This window comes from Notamacropus eugenii, chromosome 2 (assembly GCF_028372415.1).
Source record: "Notamacropus eugenii isolate mMacEug1 chromosome 2, mMacEug1.pri_v2, whole genome shotgun sequence".
Taxonomy (NCBI): Eukaryota; Metazoa; Chordata; class Mammalia; order Diprotodontia; family Macropodidae; genus Notamacropus; species Notamacropus eugenii.
Window position 1 is genome coordinate 74,756,039 of NC_092873.1, and position 20,940 is coordinate 74,776,978.

The 20,940-nt window shown below is 34.8% G+C and overlaps 1 pseudogene; it reads left to right on the forward strand.

Annotated features, from left to right (window-relative positions):
• The first annotated feature begins 14,204 nt into the window (after positions 1-14,204).
• On the forward strand, positions 14,205-14,759 carry LOC140522672 (elongation factor 1-beta pseudogene; annotated as a pseudogene).
• Positions 14,760-20,940: the final 6,181 nt, after the last annotated feature.

Below are 20,940 nucleotides of genomic sequence, written 5' to 3' on the forward strand. Positions count from 1 at the left end.
TCTTAAAGACATCTCAAAATCAGCATGTTCAAGAACAACTCATTATCTTCTCCCCAAATTCTCTGCTTTGCTGAACTTCTCTATTAACATTGAGAGTCCCACTGTCTTTCCAGTTATCCAAGCTTGCAACGTTGGGGATGTATTTGTACTTTTCAGTCTTATCCTATATATGCAATCAGTTGCCAAATCTTTCTGTTTCTTCCTTCAAAATATCTCAATACATTCCCTTCTCTCTACTCACATAGAAGCTACTCTACTTTAGGCTTTCATCACCTGTTACCATGGCTTTTGCAATATATTTACTTCTAATTGGACTTCTTCTTTCAAATGTGTCTCAACTCTAATTCTTCCTTCACACAACTGTGAAAGTGATTTTCCTAAAGTGAAGTTCTGATGTCATCTTCCTACTCAACAGATTCCAATGGCTCTCTATTGCCTCTGGGATCAAATATCCTCCTTTGTTTGGCATTTAATTTTCTTCCCAATTTGATACATTGTTATCTTTCCAGCCTCTTTTCACATGACTGTCCCTCAACACACATTCTATGGTTCAGTCATGCTATCCCACTTGCTTTTACACACACACACACACACACACACACGCACACGCACACGCACACGCACACGCACACGCACACAAAATTACATCTCCTGCCTCTATGTCTTTATAATGGCTATGCCCCAGCCTTGGAATGGTTTTCTTCCTAATCTCTGCTTCTCAAATTCTTTGCCTGCCTTTGACACTCAGGTCAGAATTGCAAGACCTTTAAGATCTTTCTATCTATCCATCTGAGAAGTTAGTGCTTTCTCTTACCCTTCAGCTACTCATATGGTTCATGTATCCCAAAGCACATACATGTGGCCTCCCTCATGACAAGGTAAGTCCTTGAAGACATGAACTGTGTTTTTTTAATTGTTTCTGTCTTCAAGGCTTAGCACAGTCCCTGACACATAATAAATGCTGAATAAATGCTAATTCACTGATTGTTCCACAGACTTTTGGTTCTTTGTCTCAAATATTGAGTCTTTTCCTTTCTAAAAAAATAAATTTAAAAAAATAAACATTTCCTTGACTCTATCTCCTCAAGCTACCTACCATTCTTTATCATTTATCCCCAGTCACCAGTTAACCTCTCAGGCTATCAAACTATGATTCATCCCCAGTCACTACTTAACTACTAAAAAGTAGTCTATACTCAATTGCTCCATTTCCTTATGATTTCTAAGTCTCTAGTAAGATGACTTCCAGTTCCACCATTCTACTGAAACTGCTATCCCTAGTGTCAAGTGACCTTTTATTACCAAATCTATAAACTTTCCCCCAATATTAATTCTCCTTGACATTTTTGTCATATTTGATATTGGTGACTCTCCTTTGCCTTCTGGATGCTCTATATCTATTGCTTTCCATTGGCACTGCTCTGTCCAGGTCCTTCTACCTTGTGTGACTGTTCTCTTTTTGATAGCTTGTCCTGATCTAAACCACAAAGTAGGTCTATGAGTGTCCTTCAAGATTTTGATATCCATTCTTTTCTAGTCACTCTATATAATTTCTCTCTTGACAATTCCTTCCACTCTCATGACTTTGAAGATCACTTGAATGTACATGCACCTCAATTTCCCACAGTCTCTTTTATAATCTTTTTCTTGAGATATAGTCCTTCCTCCTGTATACTTTGTATTTGGTATATAGATAGATAGATAGATAGATAGATAGATAGCTCTCTATTCATATAGATATTTATATGAATCTATCTATCTAGTGTAAAAAAAAGCCTGGATGTTCACCTGAAACTTAAACCCAACGTAATCAAACATTTCGTTATGCTTAAACGTACTAAACCTGGCAACACCACTCTCCCAGTTTCCCAGGCTTGAATCCTTGGAGTTAACATTGATTTGGCTAGTTCCTTCCCCCTCCACTATCCATTCAATAGCCAAGTTTTGTCAACTGAACCTCTAATATCCAGGTCCTTCCACTTGCACTGGTACTACCTTTATTATGTAATTATCACCTCTTGCCTGAACCATTTTAAATGGATTCCAACAGATCTTGACTCCAATCTCTTCTCTCTCAATCCTTCATCCATTATTTACACAGTTAATGAAAATACCCTTCCAAATGCACAAATTTGACCAAGTCACTCTCCTGATCAAAAATATTCAGTGGCTCCAGAATGTCAGAAGGAAAAACAGAAACTCCTTAGACTGCATTTAAAGTCCTTTATAATATTGTTCTAACCAGGTTTCTTTATTTATTCTTAATTAACCAGACTTACTTCATACTACTTACCTTCACATGGTCTATGGTTCAAGTGAATTGGATTACTAGCTTCCATGATACCATGTGGCATTCTGCTACCTTTTTGCATTTGTGTATCTTGTCCTCCCCAAAACAATGTCTAGAATAACTCTATCTGTATCTCCATATATTAAAATTGATCTCTGCCTTGAAAGCCCAGTTCAGGTACCACTACCTTCATGAAGCCTTCCTTAATTATCTCAGCTGAATGTGATCATTCCCTTCTTAACTTTTCCTTGAGTACTTTCATCCAAATCTTTCCTATGCCTCTATAAAATTTGTATGATACTTATTTGTATAAATCTCTATTGCTAAGTATACTGTAAACTTCCAGTGAACAAGAAATATATCATTCTATATCTTTGTCTCCCCAATGACTTAGCATGAACATACCTTAAAGAGCTATGATTTCATAAGATGTGGGGTGGGAGAAGTCCTGATCAGGAAATATTTAATGAATGCACATCAAAACCAAGCTAGAATTTAGTAGACAAGCCCAAGAGAGTTGCCAAATCACAGAGAAGGTAAGAGTCTTGCATAGTATCACACAGCTAGTTTCTCAGGAAGAATTTAAACTCATGTCTTGTTGACTCCAAATACAAGCGTTTCACAATGTAGATGCAATACATGCTTGCTAAATTGTCTTGACTTCGATTAATTTTATTTTAAGGAACGTAACAAAGGGTGATGATTATGAGAACATTTTAACTTAATCTTGATTCTTCTCCTAAGGTGCTAAGCCAGGGCAAGTCACCTTATATTTCCAAATCTCACTTTCTTACTTTTTAATAAGAAATTAGGCTAAGTGACTCCCATATACAGGAAATGGAGACTTCAAAGAACAAGAATCCTTGACTAAGTTTGAAATTTTCATTGCATCAGTCAGACTCCAATCTGAAAGCTTAACAACAAAAAAAAACAACAACAAAGCACCAAGTTCTCATGTGATTCAGTATAATCAAGTCACTATACCTACAATAGACATAAGAAATTATATTTCAAACACTTAGGTGTTGAAACTTCAAAATGAATTGTAGAGACAAATATAATAAAAACATAGTAGAAATTCATTTAAATAGTTTATGAAATTCATTGTAGCTCTTGTCATTATGTAATATTTTAATGGATACTTTCAGTGTGACTGACAATTGATTAAGGTAATATAAAAACACTTTTAAAATCATAAAGCACTAAAATGTGAACCATTATTTTTTTCATTATTAACATATGTTGTTCAGTTGTGTCCAACTTTTCATGACTCCATGGAACGTATAGCCCATAACATTTTGTTGACATAGATACGGGAGTGGTTTGCCATTTCCTTCTCCAGTGTATTTAGGCAAACTTAAGTTAAGTGACTTCCCCAGTTGGGGTCATAGAGCTAGTAAGTGTTTGAGGCTGGATCTGAACACAGGTCTTCTAGACTCCAGGCCCAGTGCTCTAGCCACTGAATAATCTAGCTACCGCTTATTAACATATGGTACTCCACAAAATGTTTCTGCATTTAAGAAAAACCTTTACAATAAAAGTAAAATCATATCTCTAAGTTCTGTTGCAATTAAATTTTTCTCTAGTGTTTGTTTAAGTATTATTGTCAATTATTCTGTTTCATATACTCCATGCTACAGTCAGATCAGGGTGCCTCAGGAAGTAGTGGGTTGAAGCTCACTGGAGGTCTTCAGGCAAAGTGCATATAACCATTTCCTCAAGTTTGTGATGGAGACAATAATTAAGTTTGAATTAAGCTAGATAGCCCCTAAGTTCATTTCCAACACTAATTTCTTTTCCTTTTCCTTTTTTTTTCTTTCTCTTCTTTTTTGACTCTTTTCTTATGTCCCTTCTTACCTCACTTTCACTAAAGCTCTGCTTTTGATTCTTATAGACTATACCAATGATGTAGAAGATCTGATTGGAAAGACTTTTGAGTTTGGACAAAGTGATAGATTGCCTATGTGTTATCCAAGGCAAAATCTAGCTGAGTTCAGAAGGGCTCATCATCAGAATAGTTACAGGGTTAAAGATTATCTGCAAAATTACTGAAGGTTGGAAAGCTGAGACAATAGAGGGAAGCTAGATATTGATTTAAAAAAAGAAGATACAAAAAAGTGTGCTATAGTCCTGAAAGAATGCAGTCAGAATTACTATAGCTGATGGTGAGTTAAAGCTGGTGAGGAAAACTATGGAAGAAAAAAAAGGGGAGGTGTTTGAACTATTTGGGCAAAAATAGAAGTACCACAGAAGGAATGAGACTGTTGCTCAGCTTGTACAGACAATAATAGAAGAGAGAACTACTTGATTCTTAATTTGCTTAGTGTTTGTGTCTTTGTGTGTGTGCATGTATGAGTGTGTATATATGTGTAAGTCACATGTCCAAGGAAAGAGAATGGGAGGGAAATCTGATCATTGCCAATTAAAATTTGTGATAGTGAAGAGAGAGAAAGATAGACAAAGTCTGACATGCACTTTTCATTTGGGGGAGAACAAATTTCAAGGCATTCTATGGAAGGCCCTTGCACTGAGATTATACTGAGTCATTTAGCCCAGAAGGAATGAACAATCCTCAGGAATGAAATTCTGAAAATACAAAATGCAATTATGCCAATGAACAAGAAAAGTGGATTTTGTTTGAGTAGACTATAGTGGATGCACAAAAAAATTAATCAATCTACTTAGATTGTGAAAGTATATTTAAATACATGTAAAACATATATGTTAAAGTATCTGGAAGTAACAGGACTGGAAAATGGTTTCAGGAATGCTAAAAATGCAGAATAAGGTGAGAATGGGGAAGAATCCTACGTATAGATACAACTGGGTTTTTCAAAGTCTATTTTGGTAGAAGGGGTAGGACTACCAATTGGGGAGAATGGAACAATTAAAACTAAAAATTGAAAACAAAAACTGTAATTTAAAAAAAATTTTCTTCTGTCCTGTAGGTAGAGAATTACATTTGGATTGGGAAAGATAGCAAAAATTCCTAATAATTAGTTGGTGCTCAAGGTAGGACATTGGAAGAGATTACTTATAACTGCACATGTATAATTCAAGGCACCAGATCACCTACATCCTTGAGCACTGAAAGAACTCATAAATACGATTGCTGAGTCAGTGATATCTGAAAGATTTTGCAGAACTACTAGAGGATTTTGGAAAGGCTATATGCTGATTTGATGTTCAAAAAAGGAAAGAATATAGATTCTGAAAACTATAAGCTGTTGAGCATGAATTGGAGTATGTCAAAAGTCTAGAATTTATTAAAAACATGTCAAGTGACTATTTACAAAAAGGAATCAGGAATCTCACCAGCTTGTTTTGGTATCATAATTAAAACTCGCTAGTTGAACTAGGGTGTTTGAGTGGTTGAATTCTTTTGGTGCAGATTCATGCCTCTTTCCTTGAATTTTGGGGCTCCCAGGACCCCTAGACTGCAACATACCTATGAATCTTGAAGACTGAGAAACTGTGATCAAAGTGAATTCCTTCTCAGGGGTAGCATTTTTCTTAACTGGTAGATTATGGATCAGAACTAGGAAGTTGACTGACCCTGTGACTTAATTGATGTAGAGAACTCATAGAAGAGGAAACTCCTTTTCTGATTCAGGTGCCCAAGCCACAAATCTAAAAGAGAATGACTTCAAATAATCTTCAAGCACAGGCTCAAACACAACTTGAGCATGTGTTTAATTGGAATTCTTAGAAGAAGTGAAGCAAAAAAATTTTTTAAGAGTTACAAAATATTTTATAAATGAAGTTGCAAAACATTTTATAAATGAAATGAGGGTGCTAGTGGAAAGAATTAGAAAAGAATTGAAAATTAACCAGAATACAATTTTACATAAGCAACAGAATACTTGAAAATTAGAATGAACCAAAAAGAAGTTAATGATTCTGTATGTGACAATAGGAAATATTAAAGCAAAATCAAAAAACTTAAAAAGAAGAAAATATAAAGAATTAAATATGTAAAAGAGCTGAACTGGAAATGTGAATAAAGCATCTGTGTCTCCTGGAAAGTTCTGGAAATTTCACTTTCTTATGCTCATGTCTATCAGAAAATGTACACCTTCACTTGAGCCTGTGTAATGTTACAACACAGAATAAACATCTTCAGGATATTAAAAAAAGAAAGGAATCTGTCATTCCCAAAAAGCCAGTATGGTTTCAGTGAGAAAAGGGCATTAAGTTTAAGCGTATTTTCTTTTTTTGAAAGTGTTACTTAAATTGGTGGATCAGGGAGATTCTGTAGATATAACTTACCAAGATTTTGCCAAAGTATTTTGATAAAGTATTTTGTACTATTCTTATGAGAAAGGTGGAGAGGTGTAGATGGCATGCATAATTAGATGGACTTGGAATTCATTGGATGGCTGGACTCAAAAATAGTTATTCGAGGTTCAAGGTCAACTTGGGAAAGGAATTCCAGTGTGATTCCTTAGCAATCTGTTCTTGACCCTCTATGTTTTAACACTTTTATCTGTGATTTGCATAAAGATGTAAATCTCAAAACACCCTAGATGATAGAATCAGAATCTGAAAAGATCTTGACAAGTTAGAACAATAGGATGAATCTAATAAAATTAAATTTATTAGGGATAAGTTAAAAGGTTCACACTTGGGTTCAAAAAATTAGGTTTCCACATATAATATCGGGTGGGTATGTTTGGACAATAGTTTATATAAGAAATTTGATGGTTATGCAATTGCAAACTTAACATGAGACTAAAATGCAAGAGAAATGCCAAAAGAGCTAGGGAAATTTGGACAGCATTGAGAATTATGACTTGTAGGAATAAGTAGATAAAGATCCCTCTCTAATCTACCAAGAGTGATCATATCAGGAGAATTGTGCTTTGTTCTTAGTACTCCAGTTTAAAAACAATAATTTACAGCTGGCAAGAATGCACAGAAGGGCAACTGGATGGTAAAGATTCATGGAGGGCATTACAGTGGTGTTCAAGTCCTTGAAGAATTATCGTATAGAAGATGGATTGGACTTGCTCTGCTTGGCCTCAGAAGATAGAGCTAGGAATAATTTGTAGCAGGGAAGCAAGTTTAAGTAGGATGACAGGAAAACCTTGCTAACAATTAATGTTATCCCAAGTCATTACCAGTCATTTGGTTCCCCTTGGTAGTGGTATTCTAGTAGAGGCTGGCTAACCAGTTGACAGAAATATTGTAGAGGAGCTTCTTCTTCAGCTCTGGGTCAGGTTAGGTATCTGCTGTGGTCTCAACACTAAAATTTAGTGATATAATGATTTTTGGACTGGAAAGATTGGAATAAAAAGGGCTATTGAAAAAGTTGGAATTCCAAATATGTAGGAAAACAGTAGAGAGAACTGTTCTTGACAAGGTTATATAACAAGCCCTGAACCAGATCTGGAGTTATGAAGGGACTGGTAGGTGTGATTGTCACTGAGTGATTGTTAAAAGGTCATTGAAAACACGACAGTGCAACAGGTCTAGAAAAGGGTCAAAGATGTCCCAGTTTTCAAAAAATGGAAGCAAACAGAATGAGAAACTAGCTTAAATTTAATTCCTACAAAAATTCTAGGATTTATTTATGAAAGGACTAGTTAGTAAACATTTCGATAGCCATCAAAAAGAGATTATATCAGACTAAACTCACTTTTTAATTTTGGATCTATCTATTATATCATGAGAATGATGTAAAAAAGTTAACCAATTTTTTTTTGCCAAAGCATTTGAAAAATGTCTCTCATATTATTCTTGTGAGATTTATGTAAGAGATATGGGTTAAATGGTAGTACAGTTATGTAGATTCAGGAAACTGTAACTTCGAGAAACTCTGTACCAAGACTTAGTACAAAATAGGCATTTAATACATGTTTGAGAAAGAGTTTTGGAATCAAAAGACTTGGGTTCAAATTCAAGTTCTGCAAATTACTACCCATGTGACCTTGATCAAGTAAGTCACTCTGACACTTAGTTTCTCCATCTGTAAACAGATGACCTTTAAGTTCTCTTAAAAATTTAAATATATGGTCCTAGGATCCTACTATTTAATTAACTGATGCTTCTTTTACCAAGAGTGTTCTCTCCCTCTCCTCATTCATGTTTCCAAGTTAAAAACTGAATGCTCAATTTCAGTGACATTTTGCCCACAAAATCTATTTTGATCCCTCCATTCAATCATGCCTTATTTGTCCTTTTCTATGAACTTATACTATTTAATTTTACATTACCTCTATTTAGCATTTAAACAAACTATTCTGTTTAGCATTTAACATCCTTTACGACTGGCTCAAACCCACTTTTCCAGGTTTTTTACATAATACTCCTCTTCACTCACTCCCTGGTGAAACCAAACTACATTTCTTGGTGCTCTGAATGTACAATATTTTGTTATTTGTTATGTTTTCCCCTAGTCTAAAATATATGGCCTCTAACATGTTCCATCCTTGCTTCTTTCTGCCTCTTAGAATCTCTAGTTTCCCCCAAAATTCAGCTCAAATGAGACTTTTTGCATGTGGCCCTTAATCTCTCATCCTCCAAACTGATAGTGCTTCCCCTTTAAATTACTTTGGATTTACCACGCACAATATTAATATTTAATATTACTTATTATATTATTTATATAGTACATATTACATATATGTGTATATCTTCATGTCACATGCATGTTATCCCTCCTTGAGAGCAGGGAGTATTTCATTTTTGTCTTTCTATCTCCACACCAACAATAATGCTTTGAATATGGTAGGTGATTAATAAATGCTGGTTTATTGATCATTATTTGTACATTTCTACTCTCCCATGGAACAGTGTAACATTGTAAAGACACAGACTAGGTCTGATTTAACTATTTCTTCCCTGGTACCTGGTGTAGTTCTTTTGCACATAGTAGATATGTAATAAAATTTGTTGAAGAAAGAAAGGCAGGAAGAGACAGGTTCTAGTTTCTGACATAAAAGTGAGTGTCAAAATATATTTGAAAAACGTTAATTTGCATTGATATTTTCTGTCAAAAAGTATTTTGACAGTCTTTTAATCATTGTTTCAAAGGAAAACTAGCACTCATAGACTTCTCTGTTTTTAGAAATCAAGTTCCCATTCAGAAGAAAAATAAAGTTGAATAACCCCCATAATTTTCTCTAACATCATAAGAATTACCATATTTTTTCCTGCTCATCCTCAGTATGTTGCTAATGGTCATATTAACTTATATGATAAAATTAATATGAATTAATTCCTATCTTTTTAATCCATGGAGCAGAAATTGGCATGATACAAACTTGAATTTGAAAAGGGGAAAAGACAATAGACCCTTCCCAAAAAGGAATTAGTACATGAAAGAATGCATACATACCCTTTGAAGATCATTGTGACATTCATTGAGATCTGAACAGAAGAACTGAGCTGAATATGAGATATAGACATAGACACATCTATAGATGGAAATGGAGATCCAGGTGGCTTCAGAATGCTAATCAGTATGTCCAAGTGACAGTACCTGGCACAGTTCTTGACACATAATAAGAGTTTAATAAATGCTTATTGACTAGCTGGTTGACATTGTAAAGAAATAAGCTAATTCTTCTCTTAGCACTTTTCAACCTTCAGCAACACTTCCTCTAACAACCTGAATACCCCCAAATGGAAGGAAAATGTGGTCTCCTTAAAATTATCATATTAGTCAGTGATTTAAATTCCAAAGGGATTTCAGTTTCATTGATAAGTGGAGACAAATTGCAGATAATATACTTAGCAGTGTTTGATTCTTCATTCAGTGGCAAAAGGATAAATTACTATGTTAGTAAGCCTTCTTCCCACTCCATCCTCTAGTCATCAAAATGAATTTCCTAAAGCACACAATTTGACCAAGTCACTTTCCTATTTGTTCAACTCTAGTGGCTCCCTCTCACTTTCAGGATCAAATATAAAACCCTCTCTTTGTTTTTTTTTAAAAAACCCTTTGTAACTTGTCACCTTCCTACCTTCCCAGTCTTATTAAACTTTAATCTCCTTCAGGTACTCTGCCATACAGTGGCATTTGGCCTCCTTATTATTTCTCCAATATTTCTTGACTCCAGACATTTTCACTGACTACCTGAAACTCTCTTTTACTGGCTTCCCTGACATTCTTCAAGTTTCAAATAAAGTTCCCCCTATAAGAAACCTTTCTCAGCCTTCTTTAATCTCAATGCTTTCACTCTGAGATGTTTTCGAATTTGTCCTTTATATGTCTTGTTTGAAAATAATTGTTTGCATTTTGTCTCCCACATCAGGATGTGACCTTGAAAGAAGAGATCCTATTTTTTTGGCTTTCTGTTCATCCCCAGAACATAGCACAATGTTTGGCATGCGGCAGGAGTTTAATAAATGCACCATTTTACAGATAAATCAAACCACCAAAACCACCTTGAGCACTGTTTTCTCTCAGATCCCAGTGCAAACAACCCAGTACTGTGAACTCAGGAACCTTGGGGTTAGCAGTGCTCTCAGCCCACCAGACCTGCATCCAGTTTATCATCCACTGCAATTATTGATGGAGAAATAATTGTGGAGAAAGGGGCCATCTTCCTCATCATCACTGGCAACAATTGCTGAACAAATTGGCACCAAAGAGGCATAGGAGCCCAGGGAATGTCAAAGCCCCTCTCCACCCAGACCACTGGTCCTGTTTCCAGGTCATCTGTTATAGTCATCATTAAGGGAAGTAACTCCTATGCAAAAGGGCCCACACATCCCCACCACTTGCCAACCAACTTCAACCTATAGGTCAGGTAAATCAATCTAGCTAAAATAGCAAGGCACCCTGAGAGATAAAAGCAACATGCCCCTGATGAGTCAAATCATAACAACCCCACTCACCACCATGATCCCTTAGACTCAGTTCAAGACATCCCAGGATCGTGAACTCAAGGATCTATAGAGCAGTAATGCTTCCAGTCCAGTGCCCACAGGCATCATCCTGAGAAGCAATCCCTCTGAAGATGTACCCTAACAACTGTTCCTGAAACTAGTACCAAAGTACCAAAGACCAAAAAAGTTCTTGCCAAGTCCTTACACTGTCAAATGGCTCAAAATCAGAAACTGATAAGATTTTATTAATACAAATGACAATAGAGAAAAAGTATTACCATTTGCTATGCTTTTATACTCCTAGACCATTTGAAACTTTTCAGCTGACTTACCGCTGAAAATTTCCATATTTGTAGTCTCTTCCATTATGAAAATGTGAATTCCTTTAGAGCAGGTACTGCCTCATTTTTCTATTTGTATTCTTTTAGCTTCAGACCTAGTAAGTGCTTTGTAAATTATTCATTCATTCATTAATGCACTCACTAGCTATGTGATGCTGGACACATCACTTTATCCTGCTTGCCTTAGTTTCCTCATCTGTAAAATGAACTGGAGAAGATATGGAAAACCAATTCACTATCTTTGTCAAGAAAACTCCAAATGGGGTCATAAAGACTCAGACAAAACTGAATAACCACAAAAAGTACAATTGTTAAGTCTCAGAAAGAAAATAATAATTTTCAATTTCCCAAATGGATAGAACAACTGTATTTAAAGTGACTTACCTTTTACTGCTTTAATATGAAAGAAGACATCCACAGTTTACTGGCTAGAGATTTTTTTTCTTTTTATGGAAAATAAAAATGACAACTCAGTGGGAGGAATGGGGATTGTTGAGGTCCCACAAATTCAAGCAAGAGATTTCCCTTACTCCCATCCTATATTCAAAAATTAAAAAAGACTTACAATCAGCAATGATTTAATGAAGGCAAATAAAGGGAAAAGACTAAGAAAGAAAAAGAAGAGAAATTCAAAATAATGTCATTAAATTCAATTCCTTTTCACTAAATACCTATGTTATGTCCACCACTGTTGAATAAAGTCAAGAAATTAAATAAGGGCTAGAGGAGTGTACAATACTGATGGTAACTAGGGAAGTTGTCATGTTTTGAAAGAAACATGGTAAATGTGTGACAGAAATGTCATTTACTATATGGAAAACATTTGCTTGACTTCACAAAACCTCCCCCCCCACATAACCCCATAAATGCTTTAAAACACAAACGCACATACATATATCTACATATCCATATGTATACATGTGTGTGCATGTGTATATACCATACATATCCATACCTATAAATATATATATATATATATACATATCTATATCTATATGACATTATCCATTATGATCCATTATTTTAGTTAACCAATTAATTTATTCAGGAATCACATAAACCTAACAATTAGTTAATTGTCCTACATTTCCACTGTTAGAACTCAGGAATTTCAGGTACAATAAACTAATCAGTCACGTATGGGCAGTCAATTCTCAATCATCCCAAATTTTTCTCTTCTCAAAATTGTGTAGTATAAATATCTTTACACTTTGTCAACCCTTTTTTCATATTATTGCTTCCAATTTTTTCAATAATCTTTGAAGAAGTAGATATCTTCCCTTCATCATGAAAATTTATGCTTTATAGACAACAGATAAAATCAATTCAAGGGTTTATCTCTTACACTTCTCTACCCCTCATTCACCTTGTTATCTCATTCACTTTGAGAAGACCAAGGGTACATTATCTTAAGTCTTCATGTCTTAAGTAGACTGGTTTAGTCTGGGTCCCTTGAAAACTCTCAGTAGATTAAATCACCATAGTGAATTCCAGAGGGATTCTGTCTCCAATTCATAATTATGGTTTAAACACTTGGCAACTTTATATTTTAGAGTATGCTTCTACTGTTTTAAGTATTTTATGTGTGTGTGTGAAGGAAATGGCTACCCCATACTATATATTAAGAACCTTCTCAAAAGAAATTTCAAAGGGAAATAGACAAACAGGACAGTCTTGAAAATAACATGTTAAATATATTATAGTTTCAAAATCTTTTTTTAAATCAAGCCATATGTAAGATATTTGTGGTTTCGTATAATCCTCTTTTCTGTTCTACTTTGTATATGTAAATGTTGCCCTTTTGTGTATTCATTAAATTCAGAATAAAAAACACATCAAAAATGAACCATTCTATTCCCTCCTAGGGAAATTCAAGATATAAATTGAGCTTAAATTGAAAGTGGAGGTATGGGGTGAGGAGTGTAAAGGAACAAGAGAGTTCAAGAAAAAGAACCTGACTTCTTCCTTTAGGGCCTAGACTTCCCTAGGACAGAACCCAGTCCACATAATTGAGTCAAGAGGCATGGGGTCCTTTAAAGGACAAGGACAAAGACTGTAAAATTATAAGACAAAGGTCTTAAAAGATAGTTGAATTGTAATAAGATATTTACATGATTATAAAAACTTCATTATTTGTCCATAAAAAATAGATAAATCAAACAAAAAGAGGAATAGAAAAATATAGACCAAAACAAATTGCTATAAACTCTAGGTTTGAATTACATGTCAATTACCAAATGAAATTTAAAGAATATTATTTCTTAGTTTTCCACTTATACCTGTATAAAAAAAATTATCATGTACTAGAGCAGATATTCTTACCTTGGGTGGTCAGTGGATAGATTTCAGGGGAGCCACTAATTAGCATGAGAAAAACTGTATCTTTAATTTCACTAGCTTTTAACTGAAATTTATTTCCTTCAATAATGAATACAGAAAACAAAATATTATTCCTTTTCTATTTCATAGATTTCACCAGAATGCTATAGATAACCAATAAAGAAAAAATGGTAAGAATCCCTGCTCTAGAGTGTCCTCAGTCAAAGTTATGGCCCCAAAACGATTTCCCCATCCAAGTATTTCAAACTTCCTGGCCTCCTTGAGCATCCCCAGTCAGATCACTGTGTGCTCCTTATTCTTGATAATTATACTTTTAAATTCTTTCTCTTATTATTTTCTCTAGCATTTATAAAACTAGGTGAAATTCTAAAGAGGAAGGAAGCACTTTTGTTTTATTAATGTATTTATTGTGCCAGGGGTATGTGCCATCTCAGACTGATGTTGCAGTATTTGAAGCCATCTCAGGCCCACCCACCTGCTGACTTGTACCATGCTTTCCATTGGTATAACCACATTATATCGTATAAGAAGCAATAGGCAAGTTTGCCAGGAATAAAGAAGACTTTGAGTAAGTATGAGCCTGTTCAAGTAGAGGATATCACAGAAAGTGAAGCAGATGGCAAACATGATGATGACAATGATCTCTTTGGATCTGATGAGGAGGAGGAAACTGAAGAAAGAAAAAGCTAAAAGAAGAACATCTTTGTTCAACATGAATCAAAGAAATCAAAAAATCCCCTGCAATTGTTTTCAAGTCTTCCACCTTACTGGATGTAAAACCTTGGGATGATGAGACAAATATGGCAAAATGGGAGGAATGTCTGAGAAGCATTCATACAGATGATTTGCTCTGGGGATCTTCTAAACTAGTTCCACTCAGATACTACATCAACAAGCTTCAGATATAATGTATGGTTGAAGATGACATTATGACAGATATGCTAGAAGACTAAGTGCAATTCATGGATGCTGTTGCCTTCGATGAGATCTAAAACCTACCACCCTCAAGATTTGGATTTAAATAAAAATATTTACAAAAAAAAAAGAAATTCCTTTCTCATCTTATGGTTAACACCTTTGGAGACTATAATTTTGGTTGACAGAGGCATCTTGAGCTGGGATTGCTATAAATTTATAAAGCTTATTTACCTCCAAGTTCAAAATTATTTTCTGACTCCCATCCATCCATTATTCTCTGGCTTAATGAGTAAATAAGCAAGTTATAGCACATGTATAGCCTGATTCTGTTCATTCCTTGGTCAAGCCTTTGGCAGGTGAACAGCATTCTCTTTGTTCTTGAACAAACTTTTGGTAAAGGGAAATCCTACTCTGTTTGTTCGTAGGACACACTTTAAGTTAAGGGGGCACCTGATTCTATTTGTTTCTTGGCTTCAAATGTTTGGTAAGTGGTTGGCAGCAAGAAAAGTCTGTTGCATCAGGGTGAGAAAGAAGGCAGGCTGGTGTAGACTGTGCCAGCTCAAATTAAGCTCCACAAAAGCAGAAGAAGGCTTTGTGGTGACTGAATCAGTGTCAGCAGTGTCACTTTCCACACCTTTCAGCCAACAGATGGTAAGGGGATTGTATAATGGGTCAGAAGGAGACTTACACAGTTTTTTTTTTTTTTCTGGTACCATGAACAGGACTCTGTTGCATTGTGTATGTTTGGACATGGGTCACGGTACTGGGTCTTAGTCCACCTGTGACCTGGAACACTAGCACAGCAGGGCTTATGGCCACAAGGGAGCAGGGACCCAGGTCACAATTCCAGGATTGAAAAAAGTCCTTGTGATTGCTCGTAAACCAGTGCAGAGTAGGGGAGAGTAGTAAACACACCTCTCCCTAGATCATGCCACCTTGGAAGAGTCAAAAAATTATAAGTCCCTGAAACTGAAACAGTTCTGAAAACAGCTGCACAAAAAAACCTCAAGTTTTGGACAATGTCCCCCCCCCGACCCCGCATTTGAGAAGCAGAGCCCCACTTTAGCATAAAGTTAAAAGTCAAAAAATAAACTGCAAAGTGCGCAGACAAGAGGAAAAAATCTGACCACAGAAAGTTATTATGGTGACATGTAAGATCAAAATACACACTCAGAACACAAAATAGTCAAAGCTCCTATATCCAAAACCTCCAAGAAAGGTACAAATTGATCTCAGGGCATGGACGATTCAAAAAGGATTTTAAAAGTCAGCAAGATTTTCAAAGGAAAAGAAGGTACAAACACTCACTGGAGAAAATAATTCCTTAAAAGTTAGATTTGGGCAAGCAGAAGCTAACAACTTTGTTAACTTCAACTGACAAACTAACTAACATCAACTAACAGCAAAAAACAATCAAATAAAATCAAAAGAAAGAAAAATAAAAAACAACATGAAATAGCTCATTGGAGCTGTTTTAAATATATATATATATATGTGTGTATATGTATGTGTGTATGTGTATAGATATATAGATATATTTAGTACCTGGAAAATATATCCAAGAGAGATTATTTAAGAATTAATGGACTACCTGGAAGTCATGATCAAAAAAAACTACTAGAGATCTTTTTTCAAGCAATTATTAAGGAAAGTTGTTCTGATATTCAAGAACCAGAGGGTAAAATAGAAATTAAAAGAACCCACTGATCACCTCCTGAAATAGACCCTAAAATAAAAATTCCCAGGACTACTATAGCCAAATTCCAAAACTCCCAGATCAGGGAGAAAATAAGTCAACGATCTAGAATGGAAAAATTCAAGTATTGTGGAGGCACAGTCAGGATAACACAAGATTTAGCAGCTTATACATTAAAGAAGTGGAGGGCTTGGAATATGATATTCCAGAGGGAAAAGGAACTAGAATTACAACCAAGTATCACCGATACAGCAAAACTGAGTATAATTCTTCAGGGGGTTAAATGGGTATTGGATGAAATGGATGACTTTCAAAAATTTCTGACGAAAAGACCAGAATTAAATAGGAAAACTGACTTTCAGATAGAAGATTCAAGAGACGCATAAAAAGGTAAACAGGAAAGGAAAATCATCAGGGATTTGATAAAGTTGAACTCTTTATATTTCTATATGGAAAAATGCTATTTATAACTCCTAAAAATTTTCTCATTATTAGTTTGAAGGAGTTTGCATAGACAGAAAGAAGTGTGAATTGAATGAGATAATATCATTATCTAAAAGACATAATAATAAGGGGTGAGAAAGAGGAATCCACTGGGAGAAAAAGAAAAGAAGAGATAGAATGGGATAAATTATCAGACATAAAAGAAGCTTGACAGAGATTTTAGAGTAGAGTGGGAAATGTGGGGAGTTGGAGGGGAACATATGAACATTTCTTTCATCAGAATTGTCTCAAAGAGGGAATGATATACATAGTACACACACTCAGTTGGGGGTGGAAATCTATCGTGCACAAGAAATTAGGAAGGGAAAGGAATAAGGAAAGTGGTGGAGCTGAAAGGAGGAAGGGTAGATTGGGAGAGGTAAAAGTGAGAAGAAAAACTTTTGAGAATGGACAGGATAAAAGGAGAAAGAATAGGATAAATGGGGGAAAATAGGATGAAGGGAAATGCATAGTTGGCAATCACTGTTGCGGGGAAAAATTTTATAGTTTCTCTTATACAGACTTCAATTCTCAAACACACAGAAAACTATGGAAAAAAGAAACATTCCTCAACTGACAAATGGTCAAAGGGTATCAACAGGCAGTTTTCAAGACAAAGTTATCAAAGCTATCTATAGTCATATAAAAAATGCTCTAAATCTCTGTTGATGAGACAAAGGCAAATTGAAACAACTCTGAGCTATGACTTCATACCTGTCATATGCATTAATATGACAGAATAGGAAAATGACAAACATTGGAGAAAATATGGGAAAACTAAAACACTAATGTACTGTTGGTGGAACTGTATGCTGATTCAATCATTCTGAAGAGCAATTTGGAACTATGTTCAAAGATCTATAAAAAGATGCATATCTTTTGACCAAGGAATACCACTAGTAGGTCTGAATCCCAAATCTCTATATTTAAACAAAAAGGAAAAAATACCTATGTGTACAAAAATATCTTGACAGCTCTTTTAAGTGGTGACAAAAAATTGGAAATTGAGGGTATGTCCATCAATTGAAGAATAGGTGAACAAGTTGTTGTATATGATTGTAATGAAATATTACTGTGCTTTAAGAAATGATGAGCAAGATGATCTCAGAAAAATCTTGAAAGACATATATGAAGTAATGCAATTCATGCCATAAATGTGCAGAGCCAAGAGAACATTGTACACAGTAATAGCAATTTTGTGTGATGATCTACTATGAATAACTTAACTATTTTCAGCAATAAAAATATCCAAGGCAATTTTATAAGACTTAGGATAAAAGGTGCTGTCCATCTCCAGAGAAAGTACTAGTAAAGTCTAAAGGAAGATCAAAGATGCTTTTTCTTTACTTTTCATTGTTCTTGGATTTCTTTTTTGTCTATTTTCTTTCATACTTGCTTTCTTTTCATACTTACATGGAAGTTTGTTTTGTATGATTAGACATGTATAACCTATGTCAAATTGCTGCATTCACAATGGGGGAGGGGGTTGATGGGAGAAAAATTGGAACTCAAAATTTGAAGAAAGGGATTGTTAAAATTGTTTTTATATGCAACTGGGGAAAAATAAAACGCTAAATAAGATTTTTTTTTAAATGATGAGTCCTTAATCCAATAACTTGGGTCTTTGAATTTGTTAAACATTAAACTCCTGCATTCATTTCTGTAGGATGCATACCTAGTCTATTCCACTTGTTGACTGTTCTATTTATTAACCAGTTCAAAATAGTTTGATGAGTAATTTGTAGGATAGTTTGAGATCTGGTACTACTTCCCACTTTTAATTTCATTAATTCCTTTGAAATTTAAGATTTTTCCTCCACATTATGTTTCTAAAAATTTTCACCTTATTAAAATAATTTCTTACTAATTTGGTTGTTATATATCAATAAGTAGATTAATTTTTGTGGGGTCTTCATTAGGGAAAATTCATAAAACACAGTAAAAAGTGAAACTCATAATTTAAACTCTGTGAAAGGTGGAAGCCAGGACATGGTGAGTAGCTAAAAATCATAATTGAGACTCTGAGTCATAATTTAGATAATGTGTTAATTAATAGTCATAACACAAATACAGTGACTAATTTGTGACCAATACATGGTCAATACTCAAACCCGTGGTTGAGCTTTCACCAGCAACATTGGCTTATTGCCCAAGCTTGGAAATGAGCTCATTACTAAGCAGAAATCCAACATATCCATCAATTAGTAGCAGTGTGCTTTATAGCTCCATCTCCCTTTGCTTTGTTTCCATAACTACCACTGGGATTTTCTGGGGCCTTTGCAGCAATTGATCCACTATTGAAACTGCTTTGTATGGCAGTTGTCCCAGATTGACCTTTTCTGTAAGTTATCCATTATGATTATTTTAACCATTTATTGAACTCTATGTTTAATCATAATGGAGTTTTTTGCCTCTTCTTTCTTCAGCACAAAATTAACTCCTGTGATTGGGAAAACTGAGAATATCCCAGTGCACAAAGATGTTGGCCTTTGGAAAGACAAAGATTTCCCCAGCCAGGGGAATACTGGGTCCTACAACTGAGGTAGCATTGTCATTTTTGTTATATTGATACAACAAACCCATGAGTAATTAATATTTATATAATTGTTTAGATCTACTTTATCTTTTCATTGTTTCTCCAGTGCATTGTATTTCAAGTATTTCTCAATAACTTAAAAATAATTTTACCATTCATTTTTTAAACTTTGACTTCCAAATTCTCTCCCCTCCCCTTTCTCCACTCCTTTCTCCATGAGAAAGGAAGCATTTGATATAAATTATGTATGTGAAGAATGCAAAACGTTTCCATATCAGCCATATTGCAAAAGAAAACACAGACCAAAAAAGAAAAACAAGAAAAGTTAAGTTTAAAAAAAAAAATGCTTTGATATGCATTCAGACTCATCAGTGTTTTCCTCTGGAGGTAATAGCATTTTTCATCAAAAGTCCTTTGGAACTGCCTTGGATCATTGTATTGCTGAGAATAGCTAAATCATTCACAGTTGATCATCATACAATATCACTGTTACTGCCTACAATGTTCTCCTGGTTTTGCTAATTTCACTTTGCATCATTTCATATACATCTTCCCAGTTTTTATGAAACCAGTATGCTTACTTCTTAGAGTATAACAGTATTCCATCACAATTAAATATCACAACATATTCAACCATTTCCCAATTGGTGGACATCTCTGTCATTTTTAATTCTTTGCCACTACAAAAAGAGTAGTTACAAATATTTTTGAACATATAGGTCCTTTTCCTTTTTCTTTGATCTCTTTGGGATCCAGATCTGGTAGTGGTATTTCTGGGTCAAAGGGTATGCACAGTTTTATAGCACTTTAGGCACAGTTCCAACTGTTCTCTAGAAAGGTTGGATCAGTTCACAACTCCACCTACAGTGTATTAATGTTCTATTTTTTTTCCACATCCCCTACAGCATTTGTTATTTTCCTTTTCCGCCATATTAACCAATTTGATAATGTGAGGTGATACCTCAGAGTTGTTTTAATTTAGATTTCTCTAATGAATAGTCATTTAGAGCACTTTTTTCATATGACTATAGATAACTTTGATTTCTTCACCTTAGAAGTGTATGTTCATATCATTTGACCATTTATCAATTGGAGGATAACTCATATTCATATACATTTGACTAAGTTCTCCATGTATTTGAGAAATGGGGCCTTTATCAGAGACACTTGGTATACAATTTTTCCTTAGTTTCCTGCTTTCCTTCTAATCTTTCCTTCATTGATTTTGTCTGTGCAAGAGCTTTTTAACTTTATGTAATCAAAATTATCAATTTTATTTCCCATGGTTCTCCTGTCTCTTGCTTGGTCATAAATATTCCCCTTATCCATAGAACTGACAGGTTAACTATTCCATGCTCTTCTAATTTGCTTATAGTACATCTTAATGTCAAACTCATGTATCTATTTTGTTATAGTGTGAGATGTTGGTCCATATATAGTTTCTGCTAAACTGCTTTCCAGTTGTCCCAGCAAGTTTGCCTTATATCTAGGATGCCCCCTA